Genomic DNA, 13,040 nt, shown 5'->3' with positions numbered 1-13,040 from the left:
CAGTGTTGAGCCATCCCTGTAGGTTCTCCTTTAAGGGTTTTCATCAGGCATATATTAAGCTGTTCAAAGCTGTACCATAGCACTCTTCAGATTCTCTCTCTACCATTCTTTATACTTCATTTTACATTGATATCTTTATTGTTGTTGTTGTTGTTATAATTTTGCTATATGTAACTCATGACATTCTATTAATTGCATTTAAGAAACACCACATACTGTTATTTTCCCTTGGAAATTTGATTCTGGTGTCCTTTTGTGTATCTTTTTTAAATGTTCCCCTTGCTCACTGTGTTTCGAACATAAGAATATAGTTATATAAATGAATTTAATGTCCTTGTCTTGTGGTTTTGACACCTGTTACAGTTCTGGGTTGGCTTTAATTAGTTGATTACAGCTTATTTTTCTTGTTTCTTTGATGCCTTGTAAACTTTGATTAAATGCCAGACATCAAGAATTTAACATTGTCGGGCACAGGATATCCTTGTATTCTTATCAGGAGTCACATGCTATGCCAGCAAATTTACTTGAAATAGACATTTTTTTTCATGTTTTGTTTTTATGCTTTATAAGGCCTAACTGGGGAAGCATTTCATCTTGGGGCAGTTTTGCGTGACAAGTGACCTGTGTTGCTTTTCTGGGTACTCTTTCAGGTACCTTATGATTACAAGGCTTTTTCTAACTTCTTTGTGGGAAAGTCAATTATTCTGCCTACCATTAGGCCCAAGGATTTCTCTGTCTCTCTTTTCTGGGAAAGCATTTCCCTACCATGCCCTAATGGTCACCGAGCTAAAGAGTTGAGTGAGACCTTCTGCAGATTTAAAGTCCTTTCTGGGGTACTCTCTTGTTTGGGGGAACTGCGCATGAGAAATTTAGTTACCTTGGGCTCTTCCATACCCTGACTCGCCTCCCCAACTCACCAACATTGGCTGGGCACTGCACAATTCTGATTTACCCTTTACTGCAGTAGGCTGAATGTTTTCTCTAAGCACTTTGCTGGGAAATTTTTAATACTTACTTCAGAGTTTGCTCTTTCATCTTGAGCTTTTTTACTGCGGGATGCTTCAGAGTAAAAGGTTTCATACCTTTAAAAGTTTATATTATTACTTCAGGTATGTGAGAAAACATAGTCCCCATTTCTCTGTTAGCCCATTTCTGTTTGATTTTCAAGTTTTGTGGTCTCATTACAGAAACAGTCAAATGATAGATCATTGGGTTTCTATGAGAAATGCTGGGGTAAGTTTTTTCTTTGGGGGAGGTGGGTTTGGGACAGGGTTTCTCTGTATAGCCCTAGCTGTCCTGGAACTCACTTTGTAGACCAGGCTGGCCTCGAACTCAGAAATCCTCCTGCCTCTGCCTCCTGAGTGCTGGGATTAAAGGCGTGTGCCACCACACCCGGCTGGGAAGTTTTTAACTTCAGGAGTGTAAAAATTGAAAAGGAAGCAAGGCCTCCGATATACAGGATAGGTTTACAGCTGGCCTTTTGTCCCTAAGGTGTTTCCATACCTAAGAATGGATGGCAAAGGTAAGCAGTGTGGCTCATGGCACTCTGTCCTAAGAAGACAGGAAAATCCATTAAACATTATCATGCTTGTGTTTAGAGACAGTGGTGATCTCCACTCAGATAAATGGTGCCTGATTTTCAAAAGATTGACTTCTCAAACTTAAACACACACACACACCACATACATAGACACACACACACACACACACACACACACACACACACACAGAGGTATGCACACACATAGAATAAGACCAGTGAAGTCACTCTTCTCTAGCATGTGCAAGCCTTGGGTTAATTCCTAGGAGCACAAGGCAAGAGGAAAATAGTATAAGAAAATTTTTCTATAAAATTTTGCAAAATGACCCGATTAGCTAGCTGGCTCCATGTAGGCACGTGAACCTGTGGGCACAATGATCCGGTCTTTGGCAAGATGACACATTTCTATATGGCATGACTTGTTCCCAAATAATGCAGAACCATGAATGCTAAGTACACAAATACCATGTTTCCCTATCATCTTGTGTTTACCTTTCTTTTGTTTCTCTGTATACCTTAAGACAGAGGCTTAGGAAGGGGAATAAAAAGAGAGAAGAAAAAAGAAGAAAAGAAAAAATAAGCCACAAAAATTGCAGAACCAGTTATTTGAGTTTATACACGACTAATCTGGGATGACTGTGAAAAGCCAAATCCACAGCAGGAATGTGGTGACCACACCAAAGTGCTTGTGTACCGGAGAGGCCTGGTGGCGTCTGCCATCAAGACTTTACTGTGTAGCTGGAACAGCGAGCCAGCCCATCACCTCTTTATATCCTCTTTAATTCTTAGATCATAAGTGCTACTAGTGCCAGCCAAAGGCCTCATAAATCATCTTTAGTGCTTGGCCATCTAGTTTATTGGCATAAGTCTTTTAAATTTGGACTTTGCTCATCCAGGTAGAGCAAAAGGCTTTCTGTTTTGTTCCTGGAATGTTGTTCAGCACACAGGAATTGACTTGAAAGTGAGACAGAAGACAGCAGTTGATGAAGACATCCATTTAGACTTCACTCAGGAGAAAGTGATGAAATAATTTAGATTTGGGTGCTCTGCATAGTTTCTGGATATGAGATTTCTACTTTCCATGAAATTGGGACCAGTTAGTCCTCACTAGCAAGTTGAATTTATCCTGCTGTCCAGGACCTGATGGAATAAGATCCTCAATGATCAACCACCTTCCCCCACACATATATTGTTCCCAAGATTTCATGAACACTTGGCATTTAGGGTTCAGAGTTTGAGTGGATTTCCTTCTAAATTAGGTTATTCAGGATTAGACTGCCATTAAAACTCTGGAAATGGAATGGAGAGATGGCTCAGAGGTTAAGATCACTGACTGCTCTTTCAGAGGTCCTGAGTTCAATTCCCAGCAACCACATGGTAGTTCACAACCATCTATGATAAGTCTGGTGCCCTCTTCTGGTGTGTCTGAATACAGCAACAGTGTGATCATCTACAATAAATAAATTTTAAAAAATCTCTGGGAAGAAACTGGAGTAAATTTCCTAATTATTCTTCTTTATAAGCTACTATTATTGACATAGTAAATAATATGTTCCCGGGAAATTTCATTCTTTCTGAGCTTATTTTTAAACTTTCATTAAAATTGAAGTATCCCTTTTCTTTTGGCTGAACCTATGCATATGAGATTCAGTTTCATGGATGTTTACTTAGAGTTGCTGTGCTTAGAGAGGCCGTGTAAGAGGGAGCAAGGAAAAAAAAAAAAAAAAACAGAAACAAAAAAGCTTTTGCCATGAAGGGAGGTACACCAGGAGCCAAGTAAACATGTCAGGTGACAACTTGAACTTGTCACTGGGACATCCGATGATATAGAGATGATACAGAGGCTGAAGGACATCTACTTACTAGAGAATAAAGTCCAGGGATCAGAAGGAAATATATAATGTGTATGACATCCAACTGTACAGTTTTACCATATTTTAGCTGTATACGTGCTAAAGTGTGTGTATTCATTGTTCTAGGACCTTGCAAAGGCCACTCTTCGCCCTGTATTCCAGAACCAGATCCAAAGTGGTACAGTTGTCTGCCACAAAGCTGGTCAGAGAACTCACGATATTAGCCCTCGACAGGACATCAGTGAGCAGCTTGCTTTGTTAAACAAAGGTGGGTAATGGCATCTTCTTTGAAATGTTAGGCACAGTAGAGAACACTGGAACAAATGTTCAGCTTGCTTCTGACCTGGTTTGGTTTTGTTCTGAAACCTTCTTCCTGGGGTTCTGAAGATGGAATAGTGCCTCATGCTAAGCATGTGCTGGGTGGGGATGCTGGCTGCTGACCATAAACCTACATCAAAGGACTACTCTAGGAGTTGTGTTAACACCTCATTTACACTCTACACACAAGAATCCATGGCGTTGAAAGTACCTTACACTTAGCCATCACCTACACCTCACCCTGAGTTCAATGCGCCTTTGTTTCCTTTAACATTTCACATTTGGAAAAGGAAGAGGAAGGATAAAAAGAGGAGCAGAAAAATAATCCAGCTTGTCTCGTACTCACCTCTTCTGCATCTACAAGGTGCAGTATCGATTTCTGTTACACATCTCAAAAAGAGGAACAAAGAATTAAACATCTAGCACGTTGATGGCCAAGATTAAGGAATATATAGGCAGAAGAGCAATCACTGTTAAGACAGTACCACGTCTCCCCCCACCCCCACAGATGCTGCTTAGCCATGCTGGATAAATGGTAATTGTGGATGGAGATTTACCCAATAGATGCATCAGTTTATAATCTTCTGTATCTCAGAGCATCTTGCTGACCATTTTAGAAAACTGTACAAAACTATATGTATCAGCATCAACAGCAGCCCATTAGCATTTTCCCAATCACAAGTACTGAGACACAAGTGAAAGCGAGAGTTTAGAACTGTAGCAGAGAATAAGCCTAATAAAGCTTCAAATTGATACGGAAACTCAGCAACGCTTCCAACACATGTTAATTTTTTTTTCTAGTTTGTAGTCAACAAAATGTGTTCACTTTATGGTAGTGGATTCTGATGGGTGGGGCAAGGGGGAAAGTGAGTTATTGACCTTCACGGATGAAGTTTTTTTTTTTTTTTTTCAGAGTCATGTCTACCAAGATATCTATGAAAATGCAAAACTGTAAAATGAGATTTTTTTCTTTATTGATTGGTCAGTTGGTAAAAGGGGGGGCAATAAGAGGAATGCACAGCCCTCCCCCATTCTGGTCTCTGAGGCTGCAATAGAGAGGCTATCCATTTCATTTGAACTGACAGGAATTTGAAATGTTATAAATAGGTTTCCCAAGCCCAACCATTATTTACTGTTTGACTGTAATGTTGGTGTCTTTCTCCTTCTTCAATATTGTTTGCACTTTACCTTTGTGAAAAGGACTTGATTGAACCATACAAGGGGAGATATTTCTATCTCTCTGTGGGATCAATGAAGATGTGTTTACAGGTCTCCAGCACAGTGTACACACCACAATAATGGATCTTAGTCAGTGTTGATAGAAGGCTCTTTCTCATTGTTCCTTGTCAATCTTGTATCTATTACTTGATTGCATCATAAAAGGCTATTTGGCCAAGCACTGAGACAACAACTCTATCAGTCAAGCTGAAGTGGTTACCTGAACTAAATCTATTCAGCCCCGAACCAAACAAGCCACTTTCATCTTGAAAGAAGGCTTCATTCGCCTCTCCACTTAGGGGCCGTTTCCTAGTTGCACTCGCTTACATTTTTAAATGCTTGAAATTAATGGGTATTTGTGAAGGCATAGCATGGTGATCTCAATTTAAGTAGAGAATTGTTCACACCATAAAGGAACCCATTAATTTATGGAAGGGAGACTTAAGTTCCTAGAAAGAAGAAGGAAAAGAATTCTAGACACACATCAGGGTCTCTTCTTCCAGTTCATAAAACTGGTTTGAGAGTTGAGAAAGAAAAAGAGAGAAAGACAAACCTGTCAAGTGCCCCACTCCACATTTGCATGGGATAACTTAGCAAATCATGCTCTGAGACTGGAGATGAGAATTCCCCGCATTCCGGTCATTTTGCTGACAGCTTCATTACATTAAATTGGATATTCATCCCTTAATCATTTGCCCTCTAGAGCAGTTAAAGGTTGAAGCTCACTCGCAGCCATCTTGAAGATGGCCCACGATCTCTGGGTCAGTACTGACTCTATGCCTCTGGGCTCAAATTATAATTATCTTTTGACTAAAACAAGAGTTAAATTGGCACATGTGATGGAGATTATCAGATGTGAGAATATTTTTTCAGAGAAAATATTTATCACTGTCACTATCCCCACCCCATTCACCTGGTATCACTTATCTGGCAAACCGTGGTCGTGGAGCTTAATTGAAATTCTTTGGGAAATAGATCCATCATCACTAACCCCACTGCACAAGTCCTGAGTGTGAGGTGGTGGGAATACACTTACTACTGTACACATCTTACTACTGTAACAGACACTGAAAAATATATGTGCAAAATAAAATGGGATATAGAAAATTCAGCATTAATGAACATTTGTACTGAAGTCCATTTTAATATCAAGAACTTTTTTACTAATGTACAACCATCTGTGAGCTGATCTTTGTTATTTAAAAAAATATTTATTGTTTTTATTTTATTTGTATGAGTCTTCTGCTTGCATGCATGTACATGTACTATGTGCCCTTGAAGGCTAGAAGAAGATGCCAGATCCCCAGGGGTGGGGACAGCTGGTAAGCTGCCACGTGGGTGCTGGGAACCAAACCTATGTCCCTTCTTCAAAAATCAGCAAGTTCTTTCTTGATTCCTTCTCACAACTATATTTCTATATAACAGAGAAACTGACTGAATATATCAATATTCCCCTGAAACTCTCTGCCAGGGTTTATACTGCAGAATTTCTTTATTCTTTGAGACTTTCTTACAATGTATTTAGATGACATTTACGCATCTTCCACTCTTCCCAGGTCTGCCCTCCTTTCCTACCCACCCAGTGTTGTGCTGTTTTTGCTTTACTTTACCAACTACAGTTGTTACTGCCCATATACTTTCAGATATAGGGGGTTTTCACTGGGGAATGGCCAGCTCACCACCATGAATAATTTTTAGTGGGATTGGATCCTTATCTTTCTGATAAAGAAGCTGAGACCTGGACATATTAGATGATGCACCAAAGTTCCTATGGCTAGCAGCTGGTAAACCGACTTTTGAACTGGTGCCTCCAGATGCCTTGTCTGATCCTTATTCACCACTAGGGTGATGGATAGGATTGTCCTTAATATAGACCATCTGTGAAATTCACATTGTAGTGTAAAATGTGGCCCTGGACTGGCACCACAGCTCAGTGTGTTAAGTCTGTTGCCTCCAATCTTGAATCCTGAATTTAATTCCCAGGACCCACAAGGTAGAAGAACTAAATTGCCATTAGAAATTGTTTTCTGACCTCCATATGAGATGCAGCCACCTAATACAGACAAATAAATGTAATAAAAAAAATTAGTGTGTGGTTTCTTCACTAGAACTGCAGAAGTCCATTTATTTGTATATATCTACAAACAAATGGATATGTGTGCATATGCATATATATTAACTCCTTGATTAATGAAAAATTAATCTGATTTCAGTTATTGTTTCCTTTTGTAGTTGCAATCAATCAAATATTTGCTTCTAAGAACACGAGTTTTTCCCCTATAAAGCAACTCTAAGAGGAGGTTTGAGTATCAGAGGTTTAGTCAGGAGGTGATCCAGGAGATAGCATTAGGAAGCAAATGGACAAATAAGTTTAAAAAAAAGAAGACCTAGTTGAGAAATGTGATATTAACCTAATTACTGAATGCCATTTCAATCATAGAAGTCTTGGATATAGCAAAAGATATGTTTGAGTAAATAAAGTTGAGGGGCCACATGAGTGGACAATTAAGCAGCACTTGGATTACCATACTTGAGACTGCCCATGGGAAGTCCCTCTTAGGCACTTGTGAGACTCTTGTGTTTCTTGTGTAAGTAGCTCCTGTATCAGAAAAGAAGCTCAGGCAAAGAGCTGCAGGTAGAGCCTTTGGAGATCAAAGCCTGAAGCTTCCTAGAGAGCTGCTGGTATTCAGTTCATGCTCCAAGCTGAAGAAGTTGGAGTCTGATGTCAGCAGAGGGTGATGCATCTTCATCAAACCACGTCATCATCATCATCATCATCATCATCATCATCATCATCAGCAGCAGCAGCAGCAGCAACTTCACTAAGCAAAAGGAGACAACCACACTACTTTTATTGTTCATTCTGAAGGTAGGAAGTTGAGTCTTTTCTTTGCAGTTAGTCCTTTTTGCCAGTTCTCACAAACACACTGGGAGGCATACCCCTAGGTCTGGCCAAGTTGATATTTAAGGCCAACTACCACAGGCAGCATTTTTTATTTCTTCCTAAATACTCTCTATGCCATCCTTGCTTCCTTATTTCTCTAAAAACGTTCAGATAATGGTTAAGGGTTCCCCCAAGACATACCTTGTTCCTCCTTCCTTCCATTGCTTGCCCTCGGACACAGAGAGATAGCCTAAGCAATGGCATGGAGGAAGGAGTGCCTTAAAGGCAGAAGAGAACAGATCTCGAGCAAACACTTAGATGCATTTCTAACAAGAAGGGAGAATGAAGAGGAAGAGGAGGAGGAGGAGGAGGAGCCGAGGAGGTGGGCGAGGACAAGGGGGAAAGTTTCAAACACTCATACATTATTTTACTTTATCGAAATTGTAACGAATGAGAAATAACTTAGAAATATTTTATTTTAACAGTCAATAGATACGTTATAGCTTAATCCTTGTAGTTTGAGCTCAGGAGAACTTAATATGGAATCTGTTTCTTCTAGTGAGGATTCTCTCTCTTTATCTGCTTGTGTATGGTTGTGTGTATGCATATGTGCTTTTGTAAGTGTGAACGCAAATTTGTGCATGCCATAGCATTGATGTGGAAGCCAGAGTAAAACCTCTTGTGTGGATCCTTGATTTCTGCCTTAGTTGGGATGAAATCTCTTGTGGTCGGCCTCTGTGTACTCCAGGATAGCTGGCCCATGACTCCAGGGGATTTTCCTATCTCTATCTCATATCTTATGGTGCTGGGTTTACAGATGTGTGTGTGTGTGTGTGTGTGTGTGTGTGTGTGTGTGTGTGTTTGGGCCTGGCTTTATGTAGGCTCTAGGGGCATAGATTCAGATCTCTGTGCCTGCATCTCGACTGCTTTCCCTACTAAGCCAACTTCCTACTCCCTCTGTAAGAATTTTCAGTAGCATAATGCCAAGTAATGATAGTAAGTACTAAATAATGATGCTTAGTGTATTCTAGTGTTTTTTGTTATCTACGATTGTTCACCATTATTATTATTGCATTGACACTGTGGGAAAAAGTGCAGGGTGAAGATAATTCAGCACGTGTGTGTGTGTGTGTGTGTGTGTGTGTGTGTGAAATGATAGAAAATAAGACAAGGGACTGGAGAGATGGCTCAGCGGGTAAGAGCACTAGCTGCTCTTCCAAAGGTTCTGAGTTCAAATCCCAGCAACCATGTAGTAGCTCACAGCCACCTGTAATGAGATCTGACACTCTCTTCTGGTGCATAATAAATATAAAGAAAAGAAAAGAAAAGAAAAGAAAAGAAGGCAATACAATGAAGGTTAAAATCCTGGAGAACGTGAATACATTTCTCATAAAAAGGAACTGACTACATGAACTTAGCCAACTCTCTCAATCAATATCTCTGGGTTAGAACTTTGAATGATTTCCTATTAACTGACATGGTTGAGTTGCAATTGAAAATCCAGAGCTCAATGAGGAAAAGAGACATAACAGACTGTGAGTTTCAAGGGGTTTAATTTATATACAGAAGATGAACATTTCAGAATGATGCAACAGAAAATTACAAGTCTCTACTGGAAAAAAAGCTTTAATAACTATGTCATTGAGATAGACAAGAATGCGTCACCATAGGATCCTTAATGTCACACTAAGACACATGTGATTTGACCTTCTAGTAAGATATTATGATTGGATGCTGAGCTCTGTGCTATTTCTTCAATAGAAATATGCATATAACAATGTAGAAGGTTGCTGTGCATTAGTTCAAACAATATCAAGGGTATGGTTGTCACAGTATGTATACATTTATGAGAGTCTAGAATTGAGTAGTGTGGTACCCAGACAAGGAAGGAGTTGTTCTGGATGCTGAATGGCTGAGATGCTCAGCATCATAAGCAATCAGACCTGATACAGTATCACTTCACCAAATAACCATTGAGAAAATTAGGAACTGTTTTATTTATGTTTATTAAAATATTGCATTTGCATTAAAGTAACACATATAGTGAGATCTAACCCATATATGTTTTAAAAGTAAAACAACATTTTACAAGAAACTTCTACTATTACTGGGTCACTTTTATTTATCCCTCCAATTCTTCCTTCTCCTACTTAGTTTATTGGGGGACTTCATAAATAAAGTGGCATTTGAGTTAGTGCTTGGGGAACAAGTACGTGACTCTAAGATTCTGAGACTATCTGCTGCTCTTGATTTGACTAAGTTTTAAGTCAACATTAAGATCTTAGAGAGGAGAGCTCTTGACAGAGAAGTGGGTGTCTATTGATTCTTGAAGATGAGAGCCCACCACAGATATATGATTAACCTGTTTTCTTTAGTCTTTATTAAGGTGAAAAGGATGAAGAAATATGTGTTGTGACAAAAATACAAATATATGACATGCAGCAGCTTAGGGAAAGAAGTATGGGGTAAGTATGAGACACTTAACAGTTTAAAGACCGGATGGACAACACATGAGGCAAAGACATCACAGCTGACTGAAATGACCTCATCCTCGCCCAGCACCAAGAGAACGAATTGCCCTAAGCTATAAGTTTATGCTTCCAGCAACCATTGCCTGGCCTCTCTCCAAACACTGAGTAGCAAATTAGAGTGCCATTAAATTACATATAGGGACATGAAGCCATAAATTTAGAATCTGATATTCTCTAAGACATAGTACAGAATTTTGGTGATGCCTATGTATTACTTGACAAAGTTTTGCTAAGTGGTAGCAGAATTTAAGGATTTTTAAGAGACATGTTTTGGATTTCTGGATAATGCATGTAAGATTTTGAGTTTCAAGCCTAGGTTCAACATAGCCTCTTTGGTTTTATGGAGGATTATCTAGATTTTTATATTGCCTGTGATAAGTTGGAAAGATAATAGGTGATTATTTTGTGCTGAACTCTTGTACTGCCTATATATACACACATATATGAAGCAAGCATAAGCAGTTCATTAATCTGGACAGGAAATTGCCTGTATATAGTATCTTTATTTATTCAACAAAGTATGGTCTTTGCAAAGAACACTGTACTAGGTTGAGAAATTAAAGTGGAGCCTATTTCATAGGTTAGTTAGCAGTCAACACTGGAAAGATGGTGGATATATTGTGCATTGTTAAACAAAAGGAAACAGTGCAGGCCATCCAGGTGATTGTCACAATGATGGTAACTGATATTAGGTACCAGATATTAGATATTAGATGATAACTGGCTGAATAGATATATTGATACTATAAAAATCAATTCTAATCTTCATTGTTTTGTACATTTTAAAACAGAACAAAACAGTAATAGTAGTGAAGCTTATTTACTTTCTTAAAAGGTTTTATTTACTAATTTGTATGTATGTGTATATATGCATGTGTGCATAATACTGTGTTGTAGAGTCATTTGGAATAACTGAACTCCAGGTGGCTCCAAAGATACTCATCCAACTGAAAAATCTAGCCCCTATATGCCTGCCACATTGGGTTGGGAAGGTTGCTACAAAGTCACAGATATCCTTTCTCTGGTGCTGGCATGGCAATCTCCTGGCTAGGAAGTGTGTCAGTAATTTTGCCAACAGTAAATGCTCACCCATGGCCATGGAAGTTTAAATGAACAGGCTTTATCACAAACTGCCTGAATCTCAGGGAGTTCTGGCTCTTTTGGAAACATTCCTTTCCAGCAAATCTATTGACATTTTCCTTATGCATTCTAAGAATTTGTCATACATTATTTAAGTTATTTTAATTAAATTATTATTTTATGTTTATAAGCATTTTGCTTGCATATAAGTCTATATACCACACACATACCTGGTAACTGTGGAGGCCTAAAGAATGTATTGGATCCCATGGAATTGGAGAGACAGATGGTTATGAGCTGCCATATTGGTACTGGGAATAAGACCTGGGTCCTTAGGAAGAACATCCAAGGTTCTTATGATCCATCTTTCCAGCCCCAATAAATTCTGATACATTGGGGATGTACAGTTTTAGTATTTTCTCAATTACAGCTTTTCAATTCTACTTCATTTTTATTTGCCAGTGTGTTTTGACCAGGGATTTGGGAGAACAACCTATCCAGTCTTCTATCTACAAGGCATGAGTCTCAACTTTTCAGACTTTTAGATATTATTCATTTAATTTCTGTAGATAAATGAATGTTTTTTTTAACTCTTAGCATGGTAAGAATTTTTTTTACAAAGAAATGTGTCCTCAAGGGCCAGTGAGATGGCTCAGTAGGTGAAGCACTTGCCACCAAGTCTAGCAACCTGTGCTGTGTTCAATCCCTTGGACCCGCATGGTGGAAGAAGAGGACCTGCTTCAGCAAGTTGTGATCTGAACTGTACAATGGCATCATGACATGTGCGCGCGCACACACACACACACACACACACACACACAGACACGCACAGAGATGCACACCACACACACAGACATGCACACACACATAAATGCATGCACACACACATACACACATACACACATACAGAGACATGCACACACCCACACACAAAATGAATTTTAAGATGTAAAAGAATATGCATTTGTAATAGGTGCTAAATTCCATTTTCTTGCCTCTCTATAAAAGACACATGCCTTCTAATAGATTCATCATTTTATTTATTTTAAACGATTGACCTTTTCAAACAACAGCTTATATTTTTTTTCCTATCTCAATCAATATCAAATTTGACACTAAGACTTTCTAGACATGGAAATGTGTTTGTGGGTATCTGGTTTTATCTTGGAGGATTTTGACTAAACTCTCTTATTTGTCACTAGAAAGCTTGCTCCTAGAGTTTCTATTGTGAAAAATTATTTTTGTGAATACTGAGACATCTTAGTTCTGATTAAATTATAAAAGAAGGTGAAATAACACGAATTGCATGCAGATCTGAGGGTGCATGGTTTCAGAGACTGCTTCCAGGTTTTGATGTGACTTGCCTTGGCAGTTTGAGCTGATGCAAACATTTTCTTTTGCCCACATGGAATTAACTTTTGAGCTGTAGCTTTGTGACTACATGGTTTCATCTTAGGCGTGCTTTGTGCTTTGTTGTAATGGTTAATACTATGATCCCTGCACAGCCTATGCAATGATGCGGCCCGAAAGCAGTGACTGGCTTAGTAGTCATTGTTGTCCAAAACTTCACATTTCTTCCTCTTTCTCAAAACACTACGAGAGAGAGAGAGAGGGGG

Source organism: Mus pahari, chromosome 3 (genome assembly GCF_900095145.1).
Source record: "Mus pahari chromosome 3, PAHARI_EIJ_v1.1, whole genome shotgun sequence".
In the NCBI taxonomy this organism is placed as follows: Eukaryota; Metazoa; Chordata; class Mammalia; order Rodentia; family Muridae; genus Mus; species Mus pahari.
This window is presented reverse-complemented; position numbering follows the sequence as displayed.